At 40.1% G+C, this 25164-nt stretch overlaps 1 protein-coding gene and 1 long non-coding RNA gene across 6 annotated transcripts in view; one reads left to right on the top strand and one right to left on the bottom strand.

Annotated features, from left to right (window-relative positions):
* OXR1 (oxidation resistance 1) overlaps positions 1–25164 on the top strand; it is a 290219-nt gene that overhangs the window by 181856 nt on the left and 83199 nt on the right. The window lies entirely within an intron of this gene.
* On the bottom strand, positions 535–25164 carry LOC129735567 (uncharacterized). The gene is made up of 3 exons (XR_008731301.1): positions 24903–25164; positions 4908–5052; positions 535–2019 (listed from the first exon to the last, which is right to left on the bottom strand). It is a non-coding gene; the product is annotated as an uncharacterized LOC129735567 (long non-coding RNA).

The raw sequence follows: 25164 nt of genomic DNA, 5'->3' as shown, positions 1-25164 counted from the left end.
CTCAGACTACAGATGGTAGATACTTCTACAGCAGATAATCTGTGGATATAGTTGGCAATCAGGTGGAGTCCTAGCCGGCAGCATATATAGCTTCTCAATTTCTCAAATAATACAGACATCCTGAAAAGGACAACTCTTCAAAACTACTTCTGCTTCAGTGTTAGCTGCTAGTTGTTGGGTAGATACCATTTCTTCAGTGGTTCCAGCCATAGAGCTCGTGACCCATTCCTCACCTCACATGCGTATTGAAGTGCCCATAGTTTCAACCACTGCTGTCTCCCTTTGGGTGCACGGTGGTGGGGCAGTTCCTTCCTCACCATGTGTCCCTGGAGGCATTGGTGGGGATCTTCACAGCTTTGCTGCTGGCTCTGCATGCAGGCAGCATCTCCACCTAGCCACTGTTTCTTGCTGCAACCATTCCCCCTTTGAGCTTTTTGCTTCCTCTTATGGGGAACCTGAAATACAAGCTGACGGGCGTTGGTGTGGCTCTTGCGAGGCATAAGGCACTCGGAGCAGGGTGACACCATCAGGAGTTCTGCTTACGGGGTGCTGGTTGCCATCCACTGCAGCTGTTCCCTGTTACGCCACACCAGTGGGGGCAGATTTCTGCCCATGTAGCTGATACCAGCTCTTTTTACATTTAGTTTTCCCATTACCCCTTTGTATTTGTTTATAATTGAAGTTTGCCTAATTTAGACTGCTTCAGTTTCTAACTTACATTTAATTTTTGTAGCAAGAACTGTAGTACTGACATGACTGTGGTTAAACCCCAAAGAACACAAATGCTGAATGTGACTTTCCCTTCACATTCCCAGGGTTTGAACTCTCTGCCCCCTCATAGCATGCTTTGCTCGCTTATGTCCTGCCAGATTATTTCTGATACCACTTCCTGACTTGTCTGGTGATTCTTAGTGTGCTGCTTTGCTGTACTTCATTGGAGACACTGTTATTTTAGGAGAATCATGTCCCATCAGATTAGTCATTTGAAATGTACTAGAGAAACATATGTTTATATGTATGTGTATATATAGTGCTATTTATATTTTTCACTCTATCTTCAAAAGCCATGTAGAAAAACCCCTGAAGAACTGTTTTGTAAAAGGCACAGAGAATGAATCAGTAAAAGTTACCACCTTTTCCACTCTGGAAAGTAAACAGGTACATGAAGGCAAGATAATTTATCACAAAAAGGCTATGGGTCATCATATGAGGTAGTGATGAGGCCTTTGGGTGAGGTTGGTTCTGATCAAAAAAGTGCTGAACACTTAAGGATTCAATAAGATTTCATTATCATATGTCACTCTTCTGAATTTCTACATGACCACATCTTTCCAACCCCTTGCTTCTGGTACTGTATAAGCTGCTAAATCCTAGTTAGGGATGGGTCTGTTCTTGTGTTGTCTTCTTCCCTGCAGAAAGCGAAGTCGGTGCTGAATCAAACCACAGACATGCTTATGGCAAAACTTAGATCAACTTTACAAGAATGCGAGCATAATTCAATACAAATTCGGTCAGTATACAACAAATAGGTGACTCTGTAAGTAGTATTCACTTGTTTGTGTTTTAGTGAGTAACGCACAGGTCAGAATTAGAGAACCCATGTTGTGCCCTGCCCCTCCCCTGGGAGCTCCTTCTCTTCTCCCAGGGCATCATGTTCTTCTAGGCTTCTTCATCTCCATTGCCTTGTACCCATCCCTTCCAATGTGCATCTGGGTGCCCCAAGCTGGTGCTGGTCCCTACCCTGTGTCAGGGGGAAGGATAAGCCAGCTGGAGGGTCGCTTGTCAGGAGGCACCAAGTACTTGAGCGTTAGCTCTTCATGCTTTGCCTGCAGCCCGCTGTACTGCTGCTGGCAGTGCATCTGTGACCATGAGGAAACTGCTGCACTGAAAATACTTGTACCATAAATAAGAGTTTTACTATGTTATGCTGGACTCAGAGGAACAATCTTCTCGCTTCTTTTCAAAGGAAGAATGAAGCAGGGCAACACAGGGGTTTTTTTTGTGGTAGCTAGTTTTATCCTGCAGGGTGGAAAGATTAAAAAAAGACAGAATTTTATTTACTTTAGCATAAAAAAAAAAGAACTGTGTGGAGGATTTCAGAGATTTGGATGCAATTTATCGCTCAGTCATAAGTGGGCAGGAGAGCTACACGTTTCACTTCAGTAAAATTGCAAGGAAGTGGTTCTCTTTGAAAATCAATGAAAACCTTTTTGGCTGCAGGAATACAATGTTATGCATTTCTCATTAAGAAGTTGAACTATGCTTTATGGCTATTTTTATGTACTATGGTCAATTTTAGGGTTTTACAAAACAGCCTGAACATGTTTTATCCTTGAAAAACTGGGAAATCATTCAATATGTGCCCACAAAGGCAGTTTGCAGCCTGCCCTGCCAAAGAGTCAGCAGGTACACTGACAAGAATTTTGATGCTCTGTTAATAAAGAGGAAGCAACATTGTGATGGATTTATTATGGCAGGGTTTTTTTGATTGGCAAAGAAAACATGATAAATCAATTCAATACTTCTAACTCCATTTTCTGTTTTATTTTTATTTTTCATCTGGCTTAGCATTTGTTGCATTTCAAAATACATTATTTACCAATAACTGTGCATATATACAAGAAAATCTATTTTTACCTTGGTTCTCACAGAAAGGAACACTAACTTTGCTGTTAAGTGAACTTGCTTATGAATTCCTAAATGTGTATGCCTTCATATGATTTAAAAAATGGATATGAAAGTGCTAATCCTTAAAAGGAAAATTATTTAGAAATTTAAATTCCCCATGTCAGAAAAATGCCCTTTTTTTTTTCTTTGAAATCTATAGTCATTTAAATGTCTCATTAACTTTAACAGGGATAATACAAAGGCAAGTCAATTATTTTAGGTGCAGATCCTGCATATGTCCATTCATAGCCTTATGTAAAAATGTTCTGGTAGATTTATTTAGGCTGTGTGATTAAATAAAAGATGAATTTTTACCTCACTGTGAAAATGAAAGCTTTCTGATTAGCAGTTCTCAGAAGTTTGTTAAAACTGCGGAGAGGGAATTAGTGCTGATTAATGAAATTGCAGTTGATTCATTGACATATCTAGTGCAGGAAGGTGTGGGCAGGATGCATACTGCCTTTTGGTTAGAGCAACTGGAGTTATTGCATGATGCCTGTAGAAATTACTCAGCTCTATAGGAGTGGGACTGCATTATTTTTGTGTGCATAATTTACCATCTTTCCTCATTCATGGCATTGTGACAGTGCATGACTCTGCACTAGCTTTAGTAGGATTTTGCTTCACCCTGTGTCCCATATGCTTGGGAGTTCACTGCGCACTGATGTGCTGGGATATTAAAACTCCACTGGGTATAGAAGATTTTCTGAAATGTGAATTCCACTAAAGGATATTGAGTTCTTTGCAAAACTATTTTCCTTACATGAAGTTTTACTTTTATGGTTTCAGTTCCACAGGGACCTGTATTTGGGGATAACAGGCTCCTTTGCACAGTACATGCAACCAGGAAATACATGTTTGCAGTAGACAATGTTTCTGGTTTGACTTGTTGCTGTTATTTCCTTTCTGGATCAGACATGAAAACCAGGTAACAGGAATTAAGTTCAGAATCTCAAAGAATGAGTAAGTAGCATATGTACCTGCAAACCCGTGCAAAATTTATTAGTTCAGATATAATGGTAAATCAATACTTTCAAACCCCAAAACCCGTAAGGCTTGCTGGAACACAGAGCAGAGTTACAAAGCAAGACTATTCCCTTTTTTTTGGTAGTTCATTGGGGTTTTTATTTTGGGGAGGTGGGGTTATTTATTTATTTATTTACTTTGCTGTATATGCCCTGCCTTTTTAGATAATGCTTTGTCTGAGATTAACCACATCAGTGTGTTAATGTGTCATTATTTAGTATGAACTTCAGAGACACACATGACAAAATCCGTATAATTCTCACCTTCCAGCAGCCAGTCTCTTGTTCGGGCCATGTATTCTGAAGACCATGTTAGAGATCGCTTGTCAAGTACCTTGAGCCCACTTGGCGAGTCTTGCAGTAAAGGAAGCTTTTTCTTGATTTCAACCCTGCTTTATATGTGATTCCCTGTTTTGTATGTGATTTTTTTTTTTTTTTTGAACACTTTCACAATCTACTGGATCACTAAGAATGAGGATGTCGGTTTTATCAATATGAATTAAGGATTATATTGCTACAGTAATGTCACAAATAGCTGCAAGCATATAATCTTTCCAGATAATGTATTTTTATTGCAGTCTGTAATTAGAAAAGCTGTGTACAACTTTTCACCTATGTATCACCTCTATACAGATTTATTACTACAAGTCTATAACATTATGGTTTGCATTTTACATCCCTAGGATGTTTGGATTTAATGAGAATGTTAACAGTGCCACATTCTGTCACAGAAGGAAGACTGGGGTTTTCAGTTTTAGTATTGAAGGCTTGGCTAGTCAATGAAATAGATGTGTTTGCTGGAACCACACTTGAGATTCCCTTGAAAGCAAGCCCAGATCTAAACTTTCCAAGACAAATTGTAATACTTTGAGCCAGAAGATCAAACCTACCATCTGTGAAGCTGAAATGTAGTTTTGCTGCTATTTGCAATACACAGACCAAGGTCATGTGAGAAATCTGCATATTGGCAAAGCTCTGATGAGGGAAATCTTGGGCTGAGGATGACAGCAAACTGGTGCACACCTTAGGGATGAGGAATTCTCATGCAGTTCCTCCCCTGCCTTGCAGTTTTTGGCTTGTATTTTCATACAGCTCCAAGGTGTGGCTGCTTTGTAAGAATAAAATGTGTTTTGCTTAAACTGACTTTAACCTGATGGACATTCCTCCTTAGCTTCAATATTATGCCCACAAAAAATAATTGCAGTCAAAACTTACAGCTTTCATCCAGAATACTCAGAAGTCACTATCAGAACCAGAGCTATACCAGCCGTCACAGTCAGGCTGTTCTTTCTGCTGAGTATAGGTTCTGTTGCGCTGTTCCATGCATTATAGGAGAAGGATTCAATTAACTTTAAATTATCTGTAATAAAAATGAGAAAGCAATTAAAATGAATGCAGTCTTCTTCAATGCTAACTTAAATTCAGAGCTTGGAAAGTTATCAGAAAGGTTGCTTGTTGCTTTTATTTAAGATCACAATTGATATTGAGGAACCACACTTCCTTTTTTAAAATGTGCTTTCCTTATGTAGTTCTGCATATCCTTTATGAAATATTTGGTTAATTAATTACAGTTTTAAGGAAAAAGAAAATTGTCATAGAGAAAGCAACTGCATTCTGTTAAATATCCTTCCTGAGAACTCATTTTATGAGGTACTTTACATCCTGGTACAGCAATTTAGCCAAGATTTGAAAAGATCCAAATAAAGAGAAGTTATGGACAGTTTCCATGGACTCCTGAATGTCGTTTTTCAACTACTGGCAAATATGCCTCCTCTGTAGGCATATAGATGCAATGCAGAAATTTAAGGGAAGTAACATCAAAAGGATCACCTGCAGATTCAAACTGCATGGACAACTCTCTTTCTGGAAGGTAAAAGGGACTGTAGGAGAACAGGGAGAAATTACTGCTCTTCTCAAAAGCCCCTTTGACAATTTCTGTCTTTACTTACTGACAAAATCTTTGGAAGAACATAGCAGGTATAGCTTGTGACTCCAGTTTCTTTATGTGGAACTGTAACTGTTATGGGATACAGCTTGGAAGACTCTGAAGTCCTCGGTGCAGTGTCTTTTCTGAAGGATGTACCTCTGGTGGACCAAGAGTTTCTGCAATAACAGACTGAAGCCAGGTACATAGGGTTTAGGCTGTTGAATCCAAGTTGAATCAGATCTCGAGCTCCTGCTGGTCTGGGTGGTTTTTTTTTGTACAATGCTGTCTTATATACAAACAGCCTTCATGTTTTACCCTTATTCATGCCATCGCGGAAACATGGTGGGATGACTCGCCCAACTGGAGTGCTGATAATATGGGTGGTTATAAACGTTTCAGAAGGGACAGACAAGGAAGGAGAGGTGGTGGGGTAGCCCTGTATGATAGGGAGTGTTTTGATTGTCTAGAGCTTAATGATGGTGATGATAGGGTTGAGTGTAAAAACCAGGGGGAAGGCCAGCAAGAAAGGCCACCTGTCATGGTGGGAGTCTGTTACAGGCCACCCAGCCAGGATAAAGAGGCAGACAAAATGTTCTTCAAGCAGCTGGTAGAAGTCTCACAGTCGTTAGCCCTTGTTCTCATGAGGGACTTCAACTTACCAGCTGTCTGCTGGAAATACAACACAGTGGAGAGGAAACAGCCTAGAGAGTGTGGAAAAACAGCTGGTCCATGGGCCAGCCAGGGGCGATGCCCCCTGCTGGACCTGCTGCTTGCGAACAGAGGACTTGTGGGTGAAACAGTGGTTGGAGGCCGTCTGGGACATAGTGGTCACAAAATGGTAGAGTTTTCAGTTCTCAGAGAAGTAAGGAGCAGGGTCAGCAGAGCTGCAGCCTTGGAATTCCGGAGGACAGACTTTGGCCTGTTTAGGAGACTGTTTGGTAAAGCCCGTTGGGAGAGAGCTCTGAAAGGCCAAGGAGTCCAGGAAGGGTGGACATTCTTCAAGAAGGCAGTCTTAAAGGCACAGGAGCAGGCTGTCCCCATGTGCTGAAAGATGAACTGGCAGGGGAGAAGACCAGCCTGATTGAACAGAGAGTTTTAGCTGGAACTTAGGGAAAAAATGGAGAATTTGTGCGCTTTGGAAGAAGGGGCGGTCAACTTAGGAGGACTGCAAGGATGTTGTGAGGTTATGCAGGGGAAAAATTAAAAGAGCCAAAGCCCAAATAGAACTTGATCTGGCTACTGCTGTAAAACACAAACAAAATTTATAAAATTCTTTGAATACATTAGCAACAAAAGGAAGGCTAAGGAGAATCTCTATCCTTAATTGGATGTGGTAGGGAAACATAGTGGACAAAGGATGAGGAAAAGGCTGAGGTACTTAATGCCTTCTTTGCCTTCATCTTTAATAGTAAACCCAGGTGTTCTTTGGGTAGCCAGCCCTCTGAGCTGAAAGACAGCGATGGGGAACAGAATGAAGCCCCCATAATCCAAGGGGAAATGGTCAGCAACCTGTTACACCACTTGGACACACACAAGTCAATGGGGCTGGATGAGATCCACCCAAGGGTACTGAGGGACCTGGCAGAAGTGCTCACCAAGCCACTCTCCCTTTATCAACAGTCTTGGCTAACTGGGGAGGTCCCAGTTGACTGGAGGTTAGCAAATCTGACGCCCATCTACAAGAAGGGCAGGAAGGAGGATCTGGGGAACTACAGGCCTGTCAGACTGACCCCAGTGCTGGGGAAGGTTATGGAGCAGATCATCATGAGAGCCATCATGTGTCACATACAGGACAATCAGGTGATCAGGCCCAGCCAACATTTGTGAAAGGCAGGTCCTGACTAAACCTAATCTTCTATGACAAGGTGACCGACCTAGTGGCTGAGGGGAAGGCTGTGGATGTTGCCTACCTAGAGTTTAGTAAAGCCTTTGACACTGTTTCCCACAGCATTCTCTTGCAGAAACTGGCTGCTTACAGCTTGGATGGATGTACTCTGCGCTGGGTAAAAACCTGGCTGTATGGCTGAGCCCAGAGAGTGGTAGTAAATGGCATTACTTCCAGCTTTTTATTACATCCAGCTGGCAGCCAGTCACAAGTGCTGTTCCTCAGGGCTCAGTACTGGTGCCAGTCCTGTTTAATATCTTAATCAATGATCTGGATGAGGAGATCAGGTGCATCCTCAGTACGTTTGCAGATGACATCAAGTTGGGCAGGAGTGTTGATCTGCTTGCACGTAGGAAGGCTCTGCCGAGGGATCTGGACAGGCTGATTCAATGGATCCAGGCCAGTTGTTTGAGGTTCAACCAGGCTTAGTGCCGGGCCCTGCCCTTGGGTCACAACAACCCCAGGCAGCGCTGCAGGCTGGGGGAAGAGCAGCTGGGAAGCTGCCTGGGGGAAAAGGCCCTGGGGGTGCTGGCTGACAGCCGGCTGGGCATGAGCTGGCATTGTGCCCAGGTGGCCAAGAAGGCCAACAGCATCCTGGCTTGTATCAGAAACAGTGAGGCCAGCAGGGCTAGGGAAGTGATTGTCCCCCTGTACTCAGCACTGGTGAGACTGCACCTCAAATACTGTGTTCAGTCTTGTGCCCCTCGCTACAGGAAAGACACTGAGCTGCTGCAGTGTGTCCAAAGAAGGGCAGTGTAGCTGGTGAAGGGTCTGGAGCACAAGTCTTGTGAGGATCAGCTGATAGAACTTTGTGTGGAGAAAAGGAGGTTCAGGGCGGATCTTATTGCTCTCTACAACTACCTGAAAGGTGTTTGTAGCGAAGTGCGTGTTGGTCTCTTCTCCCCAGTAACAAACGATAGGATACGAGGAAATGTCCTCAAGTTGTGCCAGGGAGGTTTGGATTGGATATTAGGAAAAAAAATCTCCACTGAAAAGGGTGGTCAGTCATTGGAACAGGCTGCCTAGGAACATGGTAGAATCACCACCCCTGGAGATATTTAGAAGATGTGTAGATGTGGCACTTCAGGACATAGTTTAGTGGTGGACATGGCAGTGCTAGTTTAACAGTTGGATTTGATGATCTTAAGGGTCTTTTCCAACCTAAATGATCCTATGCATCGATGATTTTGGTACAGACAGCTCATGTAGGGTTTTAGCTTTAGAGTCTTCTCCTTTTCTTCAGAAGATTAGAGATACATTTATAAATCTGAAGATTTAGTTCTTTTTGACAGTGATTGCAAGCAATATAATTTACTACTCTTTGAGGAGGGAAAAAAGAGAAGGAGAAAAGAGGGACCGGTGGTGAATGTGTTTTGAGGAAATCTGAAAGGAGATTGTGTAGACCTGTATTACATATTTGTTCCTGAATATAATCATAAGTATTGGAAGACTTTGTGATCCATGCAGTAGGACAGGAAAGGAAGCCGCTTCCAGAAAAATGGGATTTGGTTCACTTAACAAACAAAAGGTTATGTTGCCTATCAGCCAGACCTAGTAGGAGCTTCACGGCAAATGAAGTAGTACTGGAGCTATGGGATGCAAATCATAGAATCCTAGAATGGTTTGAGTTGGAAGAGACTTTTAAAGAACATCTAGTCCCACCCACCTGCCATAGGCAGAGATATCTTTCACTAGATCATGTTGCCTAAAGCCCCATCCAACCTGACCTTGAACACCTCCACTTATCGGGCATCCACAACTTCTGTGGGCAACCTGTCCAGTTATGTCACCACCCTCATCATAAAAACTTTCTTCCTTATGTCCAATCTAAACCTACCCTCTTTCAGTTTAAAATCAGTGCCCCTCGTCCTGTCACTACAGGCCTTGGTAAAAAGTCTCTCTCCATCTGTTTTATAAGCCCCCTTTATATACTGAAGGTCTCCTCAGAACCTTCTCCAGGCTGAACAACCCCAACTGTCTCAGCCTTTCTTTGAAGGAGAGGTGCTCCAGCCCTCTGATCATTTTCATGACCCTCCTCCGGACCCATTATAAGAGGTCGATTTCTTAATTGTACTGGGGATCCCATAGCTGGTAACGCAGTACTCCAGGTGAGGTCTCACAAGAGCAGAGTAGAGGGGGAGGATCACCTCCCTCGACCAGCTGGCCACACTTCCCTCTATGCAACCAAGGATACCATTGGCTTTCTGGGCTGCAAATGCACATTGCCACATCATGTCCAATCTTTCATCCACCAGGATCCCCAAGTCCTTTTCCACAGGGCTGCTCTCAATCCCCCAGTCTGTATTGATACTGGGGATTGCCCCAATCCAGGTGCCTGACCTTGTATTGGCATTGTTGAACCTTATGAGTTTTGCATGGGCCCACTCCTCAAACCTGTCAATGGCACTCCAGATGGCATCCCTTCCCTCAAGTCAATCAACTGCACAACTCAGCTTGGTGTCACTTGCAAAATTGCTGAAGGTCCACTCACTCCCACTGTCTGTCTTGTTAATAAACATTAAATAGTGTTGGTCCCAGTATGGACCCTTGAGGGATACTACTCGTTACTGGTTTCCATTTGGACATTGAACCATTGACTATAACTTTTTTTATGCAACCATCCAGCTAATTCCTTATCAGCCATAACAGTCCATCCATCAAACCCGTATCTCTCCAATTTAGTGGCAAGAATATTATAAGGGACTGTAAATAATTCACTTCATCAACATAGCTTTTTTAGCTGGTGACTTTTAGGAGGTTTTGGACTTTCTTGGGGAAAAAAATCACGTGGAAGTTAGAGGGGCTCTGTGATTTTTCTCAACCATGTAAGCATGGACTTCCCCCTATAATATGGCTGGAACTTCATTGCAGTTGGAAGGGACAGAGAGCTTCTCCTTCCCACTGAGATTCAAGAGGTTTCAGAGATCTTATTTTTTTATTTATTTTTTTAAGCCATGAACTGGCAGTTTTCATGTGGTGGCTTGGGATCCTAGCAGTTTGTAAGAAATTACTTCAGATTTCATGCCACTAACTAAAAGAAGCTTCTAGCTAGGCTTTGGTGATCCCCATCCTTCACAACTGGATAGGGACATCAGCTGTGCACTGGCTGGGACTTGATGTGACAGAAGAGTTCTCAAAAGACAGCACAGCTGCTATCCGCAGTTTTCCTTAGGGCTTGCATACGGGGGCTTTTCTCTTTGCCGGTCCATTTCTGAAGGGAGAGCTGCATGTGTGAGCTGCTTGAAAATACAAAATTCTGGGCATTCTTCCTCAGGGATTCCTCATTTCAAGTTCAGAGCAAGATCTGGTCTGTCTCTGATGTGGCTGCAAGGAGAGATTCTGGATGTGGAAATAGCTGAGAGCCAAAATGGATAGAATCCAGAATCCTTTGCACTTTTCCAGCTCTTGTTTCACAGAAATGATCATATATGTTTATGGGTACTGGAGAAATTTCTCTGAGTGTTTATGTTTTCCAGGCAATCTTTTCCAATCCTGTCCTGCCATCCAAGGGGCCAGGGGCAGAGCTGTACCGCCTGTAGGTTGAAGACTTGCCCAGGAGAAGACACTGCAGTCATTTTGAGTTTCGTGACAAAAGATAGAATAAAAATTGAGGATGATCCTTAGCTAAACAGAACTAAGTCTTCACAGTTGACACTGAAAAGAGCATGAGCCATGGAGTGACTTGCAGCTTTGTTAAGTTACGTTATGTACTAAGTTATGTATGTGCATTTGGGCATTTCTTTTCAGGTTGTGCCACTGTTGCCGTGTGTGGCATCAGTTTCTCATAACCCATGTGGATGGAGGCTGCAAGCCCCTCCACAGAGGTCAACTTGTCACAGTTCCAAAAGGATTTCCCAAAGATGAATAGGGAACACTGAAATGTTTGTGATTCCTCAGCAGGAAAACGATGGTCTGGTGCCAAGGGCCAGATCAGGGAGCTTTCTAAGCATATCTTGGGTTGGGGCAGGTGGAGGAGAGCTGAAAACAGCAGCTCAGTTTCTTTGTCCTGCTGGGTCTTCACCTATTAGCAGGTGCTGGTGGAAGATGGGGAGGAGCGTGTCCCCCACCACATTATGTTTCCTACATTCAAAATGAAGTTGTGTCTTCCAGCACAGTTCGGCTGCTGCAAAGAAAGGTAGTAGAAAGAATTGCTGTCATCGAAGAGTGTGCAGAAGACATAATTTCTGCTCCAAAGTATTTTTAAAATCTAAAATCTCATAACATAAGATGCTGCAAAATTGCACCGTATTATGTTTCATCACTGCTGAGATTTTTTTTCTTCTCTATTTTTCCTTGTCTCCTTATCATGTTTTTTTTTCTTACAGTTCTCTCATTGTCATTCCAGTAGGTATGTACTGTATCACGGCAGTGCTTGAAGAAGAGCTGTTTATACAATGTGAGCAAAAACATACTGCAAAAAATACATAGCTGTAAAAGTAAATCAGAAGACAGAGAGAAGAGAAAAAAAAATATTTTCTAGGTACTCAGATGAGGCAGAATATATGCCCGCAGACACAGAGGAGTCAAAGGTTGGACTTAGAGCATCAGTAACATACAAAGAATCAGTCCTTTTAGGCTTCCTGCAGTAGGTGCTGTTATTTGTGAGGAGATCCTGACCTGCTTGTTGCTGTTTCCCAGAGGTCACCTTCTGCTCAGGTGGTTCCATCAAAAACGGAAGTGGGGGAGAGAATGAAATGCTGTCTGCAAATCTTTCATTTGCACTAAGAAAACCTTCCAAGAGAGCAATAAAAATTGCATGGACATGCTTCTTCCCTTCTTGTCCAGTAACTGTGCCCATGCCTCCATTACCCCCTCCCAGGACTATATGGAATGTGTGGTATTGTGAAATTTTGTGTGTAATAAGGGAACTCTAATGCTGGAAGCGTAGACTGCTTGGTCTTGTTACTAGTTCTACTCTTTTCCTTTAAATTCTCCATCTTTGGTACTTGTGATTTCAGTACTGTGTGGATTTTCAGATACTGAATCTCCATGCCTCATACTTGTTATAGTCTCCTTCTTTTTGCCTGCTCACTGCTAGGTTTTGCTCCTTCTGTATAAACAGAAATTTGAGAGCTGTGGTTTAGAATCCATCATGGAGAGAAGTGCTCTGGAAATAAAGTAACTGACTGTACTTTTTGTGCCTTTCAAGGACATAGTTTCTTATGTGCCAGAGAAGAGGAACCAGTGAGTAAACAAAAAGGGAGAAACAAAAAAGTAAGACCTCCTGCACTCCAGAATATGACCAAAATAAATATGAAGCTAAAGTCCATCATGTGGCCTGAACATTGCCAAAACTTCTATGACCACATACTGGTAGTACTGGCTTGCAGAATCCCCATTAATAAAGGGTTTTGCATAGGAACCAATAGCAAGGTACAGTTTTGAACTGATACCTATTGGAACATTCTTTTAAACAAAATTTGACAAAATGTACTATATTTAGACTTGTACTTTTCCACTGTCAAAATGTTACATCTCAAAACTCTGCAGAATGCCCTCCGGGAGACACACATTTCTGTATTTGGAAAGGAGGCAAGAAAAGGTGTGTCTGGCATGAACAAATCTTGGTCAAGTGCTTCACTTTAATTCTTCTACTTCATGCTGGGTTTGTTCTGAAAACAATTAACAAGAAGAGAATGTTCCCCTTTCACTTTTCTCTTGAGTAACCCTTTTGTGCCCAGGGTACTCGCCAGTTTTATTAATGTTTGGAAATAAGATTTTGTAGTGGAGTAAGAGAAGCAAAGTGCAGGACTTGCAGTAGCACCACAGGGGTTCTGCTGTATAATCTCATGGATCCCCACTCAGTGCTTTCCAAACACATCACTTTGTGCTCTTCAGACAACCTCTCTCTTACCCAAAAGCAAAGCTGAGTTAAGAGTGTGACCCAGGAAGCCAGAAGAAATTGGCCAAGAGCATCTTTTTCATTTTTTACCATGTCCATTCACTAGATGTGCCCTGGAGTTAAGCCCTTACACTAGTGCCATCTCCAATCAAGTACTTCTGCACTGGAAGAATGTACCAGCATGAGTCTGCCCTTTGGAGAACTTCCAAGGATATGATTTGTAAAGCTAGCTAATGCCAGAGACTGTACCTTCTTAGAGGTCAGCGATACAAGATTCATTCCTGTACATACAAGGAATTCATTCAGAGTATGTGAATCGTGATACTGTGTCCTTTCTTTGGAAAATCATATCAGATGTGAAAATAACTGTTTCCTTCAGTTGTAAATTTTGTCCTGCAGAACAGCAGCCACGGGTTGTAATTGAAGATACAACCATAAATGTTCATGCTCTTTGTCAAATCTGTTTAACTGTAAAGGAAAAGAAAAGCCACAGAACTCCATTTCTTGTGAGCAGAATGGTTCTTAGCTTCTACCCCCACTCCCCCCACGCCCCTGAATGATCCAGTAAACAGTCCTTATTAAAAGGGATCAAGTAAGGCCAAGTGTTAAAGAAAAGCAGCCTTTAAAGATGCTATTTGGTACTAAGCTAATGCACGCTTTGGTAAGTGTCTTTTCAATGCAGCTTCAGGCACTTTATGTGTATCTGTATCATCAGCTGTATAAAGCTACTATTATTGTTAGCTCAGATAGTGGTTATGTGGGAGAAGAGACTGTTCTCATCAACACAGATATCAAAGATAAGGGAGGGGGGAAAAATAAGCATTTAGCATTGTAAATCTGAAATACAGTCATACTTTGTTCACGGCAGGTAACATAATGTCTCCTTGAGAAAACTGGGTGAGTCAGGCAGTTTATTACTGTTTTCTAGTAAAGCTGCTTTAATTGATAGCCATATTTTGAAAGGGAAAATTTGTTCTTTTGGGATTGTTTGTACACTTTCTTTTTAGTATTTTGTTTGCTGGTTATGCAAAGACTCAGATTTCCATGTAAGCAGTCTGCAGTTTGTTTATTGTCGTATGTTAAAACACTTTGCCCCTTATAGTTTTCTGCTGACTCCTTGCTGTGATATTTTGATCATTATTAGAGAAATCAAATGTTCTCTCCCTAGCACTGCAAGAGCTGTCTCAACTTGTTCAATGCCCTATTTTCCCTGAGTGCACCACATTTTCATTACAGAATCAGCCCACTGAACATCTGAAAATTTAACTTAGAGAAGTACAGTGGCATTAGTTAAGATATTTCATATGTTTTATATAAGTAAAACCATGAAAGGGGAAAAAAAAAGATTTCTGAGAAATGTAAATTACTAAAGTACAACAATCAATCGCATGCTGCTTTGCTGTAAGTAATCAAGGGGCTCACAATATCATTTGACTGCTAACTAATGGAAGGAGAATTTGTTGCACTTATGGGTAACTGTTCACTGAAAAATCACTTTTTTCCTCCCTCCTAAAAACATTATTGCAACCTGTAAAAGGGAGTAAATGTAAAGAGCGGTATCTCAGGTAAGGTTGGGTGTGGTTGAGTGTCTGTAAGTATGAAAGAAAGAAAGAAAAGCAACATCTGAAAATGGTTTGGAGATCATCCCTATGGGTCTATTTGCACTTAACCTTAGACTAATATTTGGATTTTCTTCTTGAAGCATGAGTTCTGGAAAAGAAAAGGCAAAGATCTTAAAAACAAACCACTTTGAAACACAGGAGATCAGTTTGGAGACGCTGATATTAAAGAAATCCAAGTCTCTGCATTATAGATGTGGATGGCAAGAAAATACTTTTTTATGGAGTGCCTTTTGGCTCACAGCAGGGCTGACTGGTCAGCATGGTAACACTTAATTGCCTCAGAACTTCCGCAATATTCTGTTTGATGCTAAGTCTAAAAAAGTGTTAGAAAAGCAGTTCATTTAAAGGGGAGTGACAAAGAACATTGTGGTACTAGCATCTCCTTATAATTTATGTTTTTGTTAAGGAAAAATAATATTTTTTGTATTTTTTGGGGAGGAGACAAAAATATTACTTTGCAATAAAAACAACCATGGCTGCTCTACTTTTGAATATTTATATGAATTTTTACCTCAAGTGATGCAAAATGCTTTTGTAAAATGCAAGAGGCATGGCAGACCACAAAATTGAGCAAGATTTTCCTATCTGCAGTATGTCATGGCAATCTGCCCTCTTAAGGTCTAATTACCTCTTTCAGAAGACTTGGTAATTGTGCAAGCTGCACACAGTTTCTGTTCTTAATTCTTTTTCTTTAGGGTAATAATGCTGATACTTGAAGAAGTGTCTTGCTGTCCAAACAAACTAAAAGCATTTAAACAGTCAAAACACTGCTGTGGATATCAAAGATGTCTAATAAATTGCGCTTCCCAGCACAGAATATCAGTGAGGCTAACCACCCAGTGATGCTGGTTTGGTGACTGAGACACCTTTGTCCTGAGTCAGACCGGTTTACAAAATGGAAAGACAGCTTCCACAGCCAGACCATTTTGGTCATAGCGTGTCATGGGTAGCACTTATGTTTTGGTGAACGCAGATCATCACGTGGCACCTGAAATCCCTATTTATGTCACCATGAGAGGCTTACTCCCCTCTGCTGTTTCATTCAGTAAAAATCTTTTCTATGCATCTGCCAAAGCACTCATCCAGGCCCTACAGCACTGGTGACCTTGTTTGGCAGGCATACGTGCAGTCCATGTAGGATGGGTGGGGAATGTTTATGGTACCAGCAAGTCTTGTGTCATCTGGCCTGAATAACCTTGGAAAGTGAATGCTATAGCCTGTGCTCCGTGGTGTCATCACGTCTATTAGAAGCAATATTAAATACTAAGTCTGTTGAGAAAGAGTGAATTGTAATGTGCTGTCTACAAGTTCTAATTGACCTTAACCTTTTTGATCACGTAAGTAATCACTACATGCATAAAAACCATATAAAGCACACTTTATAAAATGAGATTGTTTGCTATCTTGTTTTCTACCTGCTGGTTTCAAAATATAAAGGCAAAACACTAGTCTTCAAAGAAGTTAAGGAAAGGTCAAGAGTATTCAGTGTAAAAATTACGTCTCATTTGAAAGAATACTGTCTTTCTGTGACTTACAAAACAAAATATATCTGATACTAAAAGAATAATAGCTTGAAATAAAATATTTAATGCCAGGAGTGGTGTTGGGTTTGATGTCTTTATGCAGAGAATGCTGAATACAAATTACATAGTAAAAAGCCTGGAAAGTTTATGGTGCTGAGGCTAAAAGAATTTTTTAGTGGAGCATACCTTAATTTAAGAACTCCTTATTACATATAAATTGAAAATGTGCATCATATGAAAATAAGTGGTACAAATAAAATTATGGATATTTTTATTAAGGCTTGTGACAGTTGAATTTCATAAAAACAGTGAAGATACAATTCCCTTAAAAAATACAAAGTCAAACAGTCAAATAAGGAAGTATATACAAAACAGAATAATCATGTATTTTTAATCCAGAGGACGTGGCAAGCATGGAGGATACTAAGAATTTAAAGTATTTGTAGGTGAGTAGATGTCATGCATCTACTAAATCACACCTGCAATGTCTGTGTTTACCTTTGAAGCAAAATAATTTCATCAGAAAGGATTTCAGTATCAGGAAGCCAGGATGACTTCAGTACACAGGAATCTGTTTAGATTATGAATTGTTTGGGCCACTGGTTTGTTTTATATCTGTGTATTTTCACGAGCTGAGTACAATCTCAATGCAAAACAAACCCAAATTCTCTGCCTCCCTTCACTTTTTCTGGAAGTGTTAAAAACTGAAGTCAGGATAATGATGGTATTTATTAAAATACTTTATTCATTCTAATAATTCAGTATCTGATTCCTGTGGACTCCAGTAGGACCTGCGCGGGCTAGTTCTGTGCTGTCGCGCCAGCTGCACTATGCTGCCGAGCTGTCAGAAAGATGCTCTAAAAAAAGGGGCCAGCACCCTCCACATTATCCCACACTGTCCCATCTGCAACAAGTGCATCAAGAGAGAAAATATAGTAGCAGGGTGAGGTAAAGGTGAGTAGAGGGTAAGGTAAAACGTAGCCTTCTACCAGTTCATACAGCTGGTAGTTGAACCAAACCATTAGAAAGTAAACCATAGTTTCTAGGCAGTTTCTCAAAGCGCTGAGCACCTGAGTGTTGGAAGCTTAAGTCACAAGTGAATGTAGCTGTTTGGCACAGTCCTTGGATTTCTCTCCATTTGGGCACAGAATGCATTTTTTTGGGAAAAAAATGTGGTCATGCTCGTACCATGCTTGGCCAAAGAAAGCAAAGTAACAACTGCTAGTGCTTTGTGCTGTGCATCAACAGTAAGAGTATCTTCCCTCTGACTGTGTTTTAAAATTGTTTTAGCTCAATCTTGTAGATTTTGCAAGTAGGAATTTTGTAGCTTATTAGAGGACTGACTCTGACACAGTTGTAAGACGTTTGCAAGCAGATCTTGGGTGCTGCTGCTGCTGTCTTTTGGTAAAGTATCTATCTGTTTAGTAACTCACACATGAGTAGACCATTATACTTGATGATAGCTTGTTTCCAAATTCATTTTTTGTTGGTTTTTTTTTTTTTTCAAAATGAAATATTGATACTGGGTTACAGGCTTTTCTCAGTAACACTCTCTTCTGTAGGCCACTTAATCTCTCAGTTGTAAGTTCTTCCATTCCTGATAATAACTTTGCATGACAGTAAAACATTATTTTGGATTACAAAAAAAGTTAAAATATGATCTCTCTTCTTAAAATCCCTGAATTCTGAAGATTCAATTTAATTTTTGGAAACCAAAGAATCACTTATGTCTGCACGTGGAGGAGCAGTGCTGTGAAACTCCTGTGTCAGCTATTTGTATTAGGAGTGTGAAGCAGCATCTGCGGAGTCAGGGCGTGGGCAGGCTCCGCTCCCTGCCTGCCAGCAAGCTTGGCAGTGCAGCTGTGCCAGCACAGAGGGGTATTTGCGGTGATAAATCTAAAGCTGATGTAGGATATATTCTCTGCCCTTTCAGGGTCACAGTTTGCTTTTCAGGCCAGTCTACAGCCACTATAACGTACCCAGGATGTTTGACAAAATCTGTTAGCTGTCCTTCAGTTCTTTCTTTTTTCTACATTTGTTTTCCTTTGTGGAGCACAACTTCAGAGCCCTTAATGCTTACACATTTGAGAATTCCTGACAGTCCAGTTGGAATCTTTTCCATACAGGGTCCTGACTTTAATACTGCATACCCTTTATGTTTACGACTCCTCTTTAAATAAAAGTACAACAGCACAGGTGGTGAGATTTCTAATTTTTTGGTAAGTCATCTGAGATGGAGAAGCCACGCTAACTTCCGTTCACTTCAGGGGATAAAAACAGGGAGAGAAATGATGGCAAAGTAAAGCTTTTCTTCCGTTGTGCTTCAAGATCTGCAGCAACTGAGGTGTCTCATATCCCTCTGAGTCCCCAGACCTGTTCTTCTGAGCTTCCTCAGTCTATAGAGGTCACCCCCTTCACACCACAAACGACCCAAGGAAAGAACTTATGGAGGACTTCTCCTGGTTCCAAAGCAAGGGGATCAGGGCAGTGTCATGGCAAGTCCTAACATCAGAATGGCTGGGCAGGATGAGGTAAAAGTAATGCTGTGCTCACATCCAGCTTAGTGTCCTATTTCCCACAGTGGCCAGTGGCAGGTGGTAAATATGGCAGGACAAGTATGGAAAGATGTTTTGCTGATATTTCCTCTGAGCTTTAGGAGGTCTGTGGCATAGGGACTTCCAGAAACCAGAGTTTGTATCTGCATTCTTGTGCTTAATGCATCTTGCTGGACTTTGTATGATTTTTTCTGATTACTTTCTGAACCATTTATAGTTTTGGCATACACATCCTGTGGTAATGAATTCAGTGATTCAGTTATGTTGTGTAACAAAATGCTTCCTTTCCTGTAAATCATCTTAGTAATTTTATTAGGTGCCCCTACTTCTCTTACAATGAGAAACGGTGAATAGTTTTCCTCTGATTTGTTTTCTACTTACCTACATTGTGGGGTTTTTTTTCTACTTTCCTAGACAGAAGCAGCTTGACACCTTTGTTGCTCTTCTCAGTGCATTTTCTGGGTACATTGCATCTTTTTTTCAGACAGGGTGACCAGCAATATAATCTATATTCATGGGTAAATTTAAAGAGCAGTAACTATATTTTTCTAATAATTCATATTTATTTTGCCTTTCAGATGTCTGGTGACTGACATTTTCATGTATCTCTTTACTGGATGGTAATAGCTCATTTAAAGCTCATCACTGTGTGTATGTATAAACATAGTTATACACTCAGAGGAAAACTTGTCTTTACTCTGCATTTATCAACAGTGAATTTTACCTGCCATTTTGTTTATGATACTCATTATGAAAAAAAAATAATTTTTTTTCAGTAGATTTGACTTTTCCACATAATTTTGTATCATCAGGAAACTCCATCACATTCTTGTTCTTTCCTCTTAGCCTAATAAACCAGTAAGTTGAAAAGCATGAATCTCTGTTGGGCTGCACTGATAATCTTTCCTCCTGTGTTGTGAAATCTGACCTCTTGCTTACTGTACTTTAAAGGATATTAAATGACAAGTCCTCTAACCCCTCCAACAGCTTCATTTCCTTGGTTGGGGACTTTGTAAAAAGCTTTCTGAAAATACAAGTACACTGCTATCAACTGATGATTCCTTCCCACATGCTTATTGACATCTTGAAAGAAAAGCTACAGATTAACAAACCAAGACTTAAACCTTTTGTTGATACATTGGTATTTAACTTATCCAGATGTCTTCTAATTCTGTTATTACAATTTAATTTCTTCATGAAGTCTTGATAACACAGGAGGTCCTTTACTACCACAGAGTCCGTAAAAGCTTTCTGTGCAAAAAAAGGAAAGTTACTGGGGACCTAAAACAAGTCTAAAATATTAAAGTGTTTTGGTGTTTTGTTTTGTTTTTTTCTTGTGGAAGTGATTTCAGGCTTTTAATAAAGATGGTATTTAATTACAGCAATTAAGAATCTGTCATCACTAGTGAACTTCAAAATGAACAGCTGTAATTTTGGTGCTTGAAGAGACAGATGAGAAAGACCACTCCAGCGTATTTAAATTTAAGATGAAATGAGTCTTTATAATCAACTAGTATTATGGTGGCTTACTAATAAAAATTGAGCAATTGCATTTAATGCAGAGTGAGATTACTTATACAAACCTGGTTTCCTAGAACAGCATCAGCATCTCAGCACTTAACATCACTACCTTACTTCTGCAACAGTGCATCATGCACCCAGCCCAGCTGATTAGCTGAACTAATCATTCAGACTTCTGGAACAAAAATGAGACAGTTGCACTACACTACAGTTAGGGTACCATGCTACTAGAAAGCACACCTTTCTTCAGTAACCTTGAGCTATGCAGCTATGCCATACCCAATGCAGGACTTCAATATGAGATTTGCAGGAACTTGAGAGGCCAGTTCGATCATGATACAAGTATCTGATTTTTTCCCTTTGTATTTAATAAGAAAACAGATCAAGGCTAGGCAAAAGGTTTTTATCTCTTCTATTCTTAGCATCACCCTTCCATTCACTGAGGCTTGTTGATCTTACTAAGGTTCATGGCTAAACCAGTAGGCTCTAGATATTTCCAACCTGGAACGAGTATAATTCATTAACATTAGGACTTATAGTTGGGAGAAATAAGCTTTTGACTTCTGCAAAACACAGCAACATGTTTCCTAGATGAGAAGCATGTCACCAGTGCTTCATGCTTAACCACTCAGGCAAATCACCAATTCTGAGTCTTGATCCTGAGGCACTGGAGTACAAAACCTTGACAGATAACCTTTAATCACATATCATAATTCTGTTTCTTTGGGATTTTGTACAAGATATATGTACACAATATTTCATCCTCAGATGAAATACGAGGAAGACAGTGAGATATGCTATTAAGTATTCTAAATGAAGGCTACAGAAGAGCCCATCTAAACAAATAGAAGGAAATTAATCAGAGGCAAATTGGACATGTAAAGCTGTGTATGTGCATAGGTTCTTAATGGTGTATACAGCATTGCAGCTAAATGCGGCTGAAGCAAAAGAGGCAACATACTGCAAATATTTTCTGGGGAAAACTGGCAGTAATTGAAGTCAAGGTACTAAAATGTGTGAGAGAGAGAGATGTGAGAGTTAAGCTGCTAAATCTTGGGGGGGGGGACCTAATGTGTATAGGATACAGTTTCTTCATTCAGAGAGAATACAGTAATGGACAGCTTTCAAACGATTTAGGTAGCTGGAAACAATGTATTTGATTTTTGAGGATAAATTGTAGTAATTATCCCCAAAAGGACAGAGTGAGTAACCATCCACAGGTTTTTTACATGATGTTATGGGAGCAAATGACTCAAGCATATGCTTGTGATGTGGTGCCAGTGGGGGAGGGAAGGAGAGAGAGACCAGATGTTCCTTAAGAAGCAAGATTTAACAAGAAAGAAAAAGCAGGACTTCCTCCCAATAAGATCAACATACTCCTTCTTGGTTTTAATTCAAAAGAAAATTTCAGGAATGTCCTACACAGATTTAGATGGCTCAGGAAAAGGTATGTACAAAAGGCTTTCATACACTTACTTTACTTAAGGAATAGCAACCACAAAAACAGGTAGCAAAGAATGGAACAGAATTCCTGTTCTTTAATCCTTAATCCTAGAATGCACTGCCTAAGTAGGAGCAAGTAAAATAGCAAATCAGTAATTCTGCTTGAGTAAAATCACAAGCAGCAGCAATGTTGCTATTACCCTTATTCTGGCTCCTGATAAATTCTGATTATATTTTTGACCCATTTATCTCAAAAATATCACTGCACTTCTCATGGTATTCCTGCTTAGAACTGGCATTATGTGGCTGCTCATCAGCTCTCCTTAAGTCTGCTTTTTCCATTAAAAGGATCCTTGTATCTTAGATATCTTCATGTCTAAAGGTTGCAACTAAAACTCATAGCCTATAACTAAAAGCCATGCCGTTTTATGAATTGGAAACTAATCTGGTGCCAACTGAAGATAACATGTGACTGTTGGTTATGTCTGCAAACAGACAGGACCTGTTCATTATATAGTCACTTCAGTGATTATTAATGTGAGCTTTTGCCCCCAAGACAGGACTATGGCTTTCTAAAGTGTGTGAATCTTGCTATAAATAGGAGGAATACAGCTGGTCATGAGGTAGCAAGATATTGATCACAAAGCAGACATTTTTTGTGTTAGTGACCTGAATCAATGCTTTGATTTGAAGTCTCAGTTGTGTTATGATTGCTTGGTCTTCAGAAATGATGTACCACAGAACTGAACTTTTAATAACTCTGGCCTACCAGAGGTACATTCTATTTTATTACAAACCAATCTGGCAATGTGAAAAGGTCTATTGTGAATTGGAATCTGGTTCTGTTTTTTCTGAGGAAGTATTAGGAACCTCCTTTCAGATACAGTACATCAACGTGATAAGCATTTAATGAGTGTTAAGGAAAGAATAGTAACAGTTATGCTGCAAAAAGGAAAAAAAAAAAGATTAAGCCAAGACTGTCTGCCCAGGATTCAAATACCTGATAGATTTTCTGATGACTTTTTGTAAGCCATTATTTATCATTTGCATAATTTATGCCTCTGTGGAGGATGGGATTAGCTAGTAAATACTACTAATCTATTATACTGTCTGTTTTCTACATTTAGTTTCTAAACACATGATGAAAGAACAGAAAGCCAATGAGATGATTACATGGAGACGTCTCTGTCTACTGAAAATTAACTTTGTTCAGCTAGTGTTATACCTAGTGAGCATCCTCAAACTGCACCCATGTTTGCATATGCATGCACATGCATGCGTACCCTTCAGGGTCCAAATAAATTTTTATAAAATTCCCTGAACAGAAAAGAATACTCTGTTTATAATAAGCCACTATTGACCAAATAAATATGAACTGAAGACCTGGAGGTCATTTCATGTTTATTTGATAAGGCGGTCTATATATAGAGCTGTGTAATTGCAGTTGAAACTAAAGTCCTGTCATAAACATGGAAAAGTCCCAGTACAATACGCATTTGTCCTCAAGGCCATATTTGAAAACTTCCGTGTTGATATCTTTGTTACTCTAACAAATGTTGACATGATATGTTATTGTAGAATGGACCATTTCAACATCTAAGCATAAATATTATATTCTGGGAAAATAAGAAAAATACAGGTTTAGTTTTAGAACATATGTTTTTGTAATGCTAATGCTGTCACTGCTTTTTGAAAAAAATTGTAGCATAAACGAGAGTTTGGTAGTGACTATGGGATACAGTTTTTCAGAGAAGATGGTTAGCTGCAGTCAACAAAGGTTTTCACTTACCTGATTCTCTGAAAAATTCAGACCATATGCAGCTGAAATTTTGGCATGCTTTTGCAATCTGATCAAATTACTTTTCAGGATGGGATTAAATGTATTTTATAGAGTAAAATACACTCCTTCACTTTACGCTCCTTCTATTGAGTTTCATATACCTAGTATGCATTTTTGTAACTACAGTCCTATGTATGGCAGTACAGGACAGTTGTGAATCAATTAACTTATTTTTTTTCTGGTTTTGCAATACCCTAGATTTGATTGTACTTTTTATTTGTATGGTGTTTCTATCTTTACTATCTAATATAAATTATAGTATGAAGATTCTTGAAATCTGCCTAGAAGAGCAAAAATTGCTTTCTCTTCAAAGGTGAAAAGGATTTGGTGGGTCATCCTAGAGTATACACAGTCTGACTTGGATTAGGTTACTTACCAACCTAACAAACAAAAATGTAACATTTATGTAACTACAGTCTGTATTGGAACAGAAAAACCACAACAGGTCAGATGTTGCAGTGGCATCTGACAGAAATTACTTGTCTTCTTGAAACATTTTATATTTGATAAGGCAAAACCTAAATACAATGAATGTTATGGGACTTAAATGTTACAAAATCACATCTAAGGTCCACATGTTTTGATGCTTAAATGCATTGTAGGGGGAGGCTAAGATGCTCAAGGTCCAAATGTTCTCCTCAGCCTGGAGAGACCTAATGTCTAGTTGTGGTACCTTTACTTTATACAGCTTGTACAAAAGGAGATGAAAGATTTATTGAGCCTGACTTGAAATACTAATAAAGTAGAAGTTTGGTTCAGTCTTCTACTGAGACAGCAACTCCCCTAAAGGAGACGCTGTAATGGTTTCCTGTCTTTGTTGGTGTTATTTCAGGAACAATCAGATACTAAACATAACCTATACTTGAAGTATCACAGTCCAGAACCAAGGACTGCCAAAGTCCGTCGTTGCTCACGTTTATTCTGTCTTGTCCCTTCAATGTGACATTTTCCACTGAACAGTGAAGAGCATCAATAGTCAAGGTGGCAACTGGCCCCCATTTCGTTCTGATCTTACAGGGAGCTGGTTAGTAAAAACATAATTATATGCCTACCTGCTGAAGTCTGAAATTCCAGGTTTACCACTTCTGAGGCTAGTATGCAGATGATAGCTTCCTTCTTGTCAACTGTCTAATCTGAAAAGAGTTTGTGGTATTGTGAAAACTATATGGACAGACACACCTAACCCACAGTTCTCTGCAAAGAATCTGTTTTAAACACACATTTTGCTGAGTGTCACCTGCTGGTTATTTTCAACTTCTCCCAAATTTACAGTGACACTAAATTGTCCTTTGGAACTATTTGGACCTTCTTAAT

This window comes from Falco cherrug, chromosome 3 (genome assembly GCF_023634085.1).
Source record: "Falco cherrug isolate bFalChe1 chromosome 3, bFalChe1.pri, whole genome shotgun sequence".
NCBI classification, from domain to species: Eukaryota; Metazoa; Chordata; class Aves; order Falconiformes; family Falconidae; genus Falco; species Falco cherrug.
The sequence above is the reverse complement of the archived record's forward strand: the minus strand, read 5'-3'. Positions and strand labels throughout refer to the sequence as shown.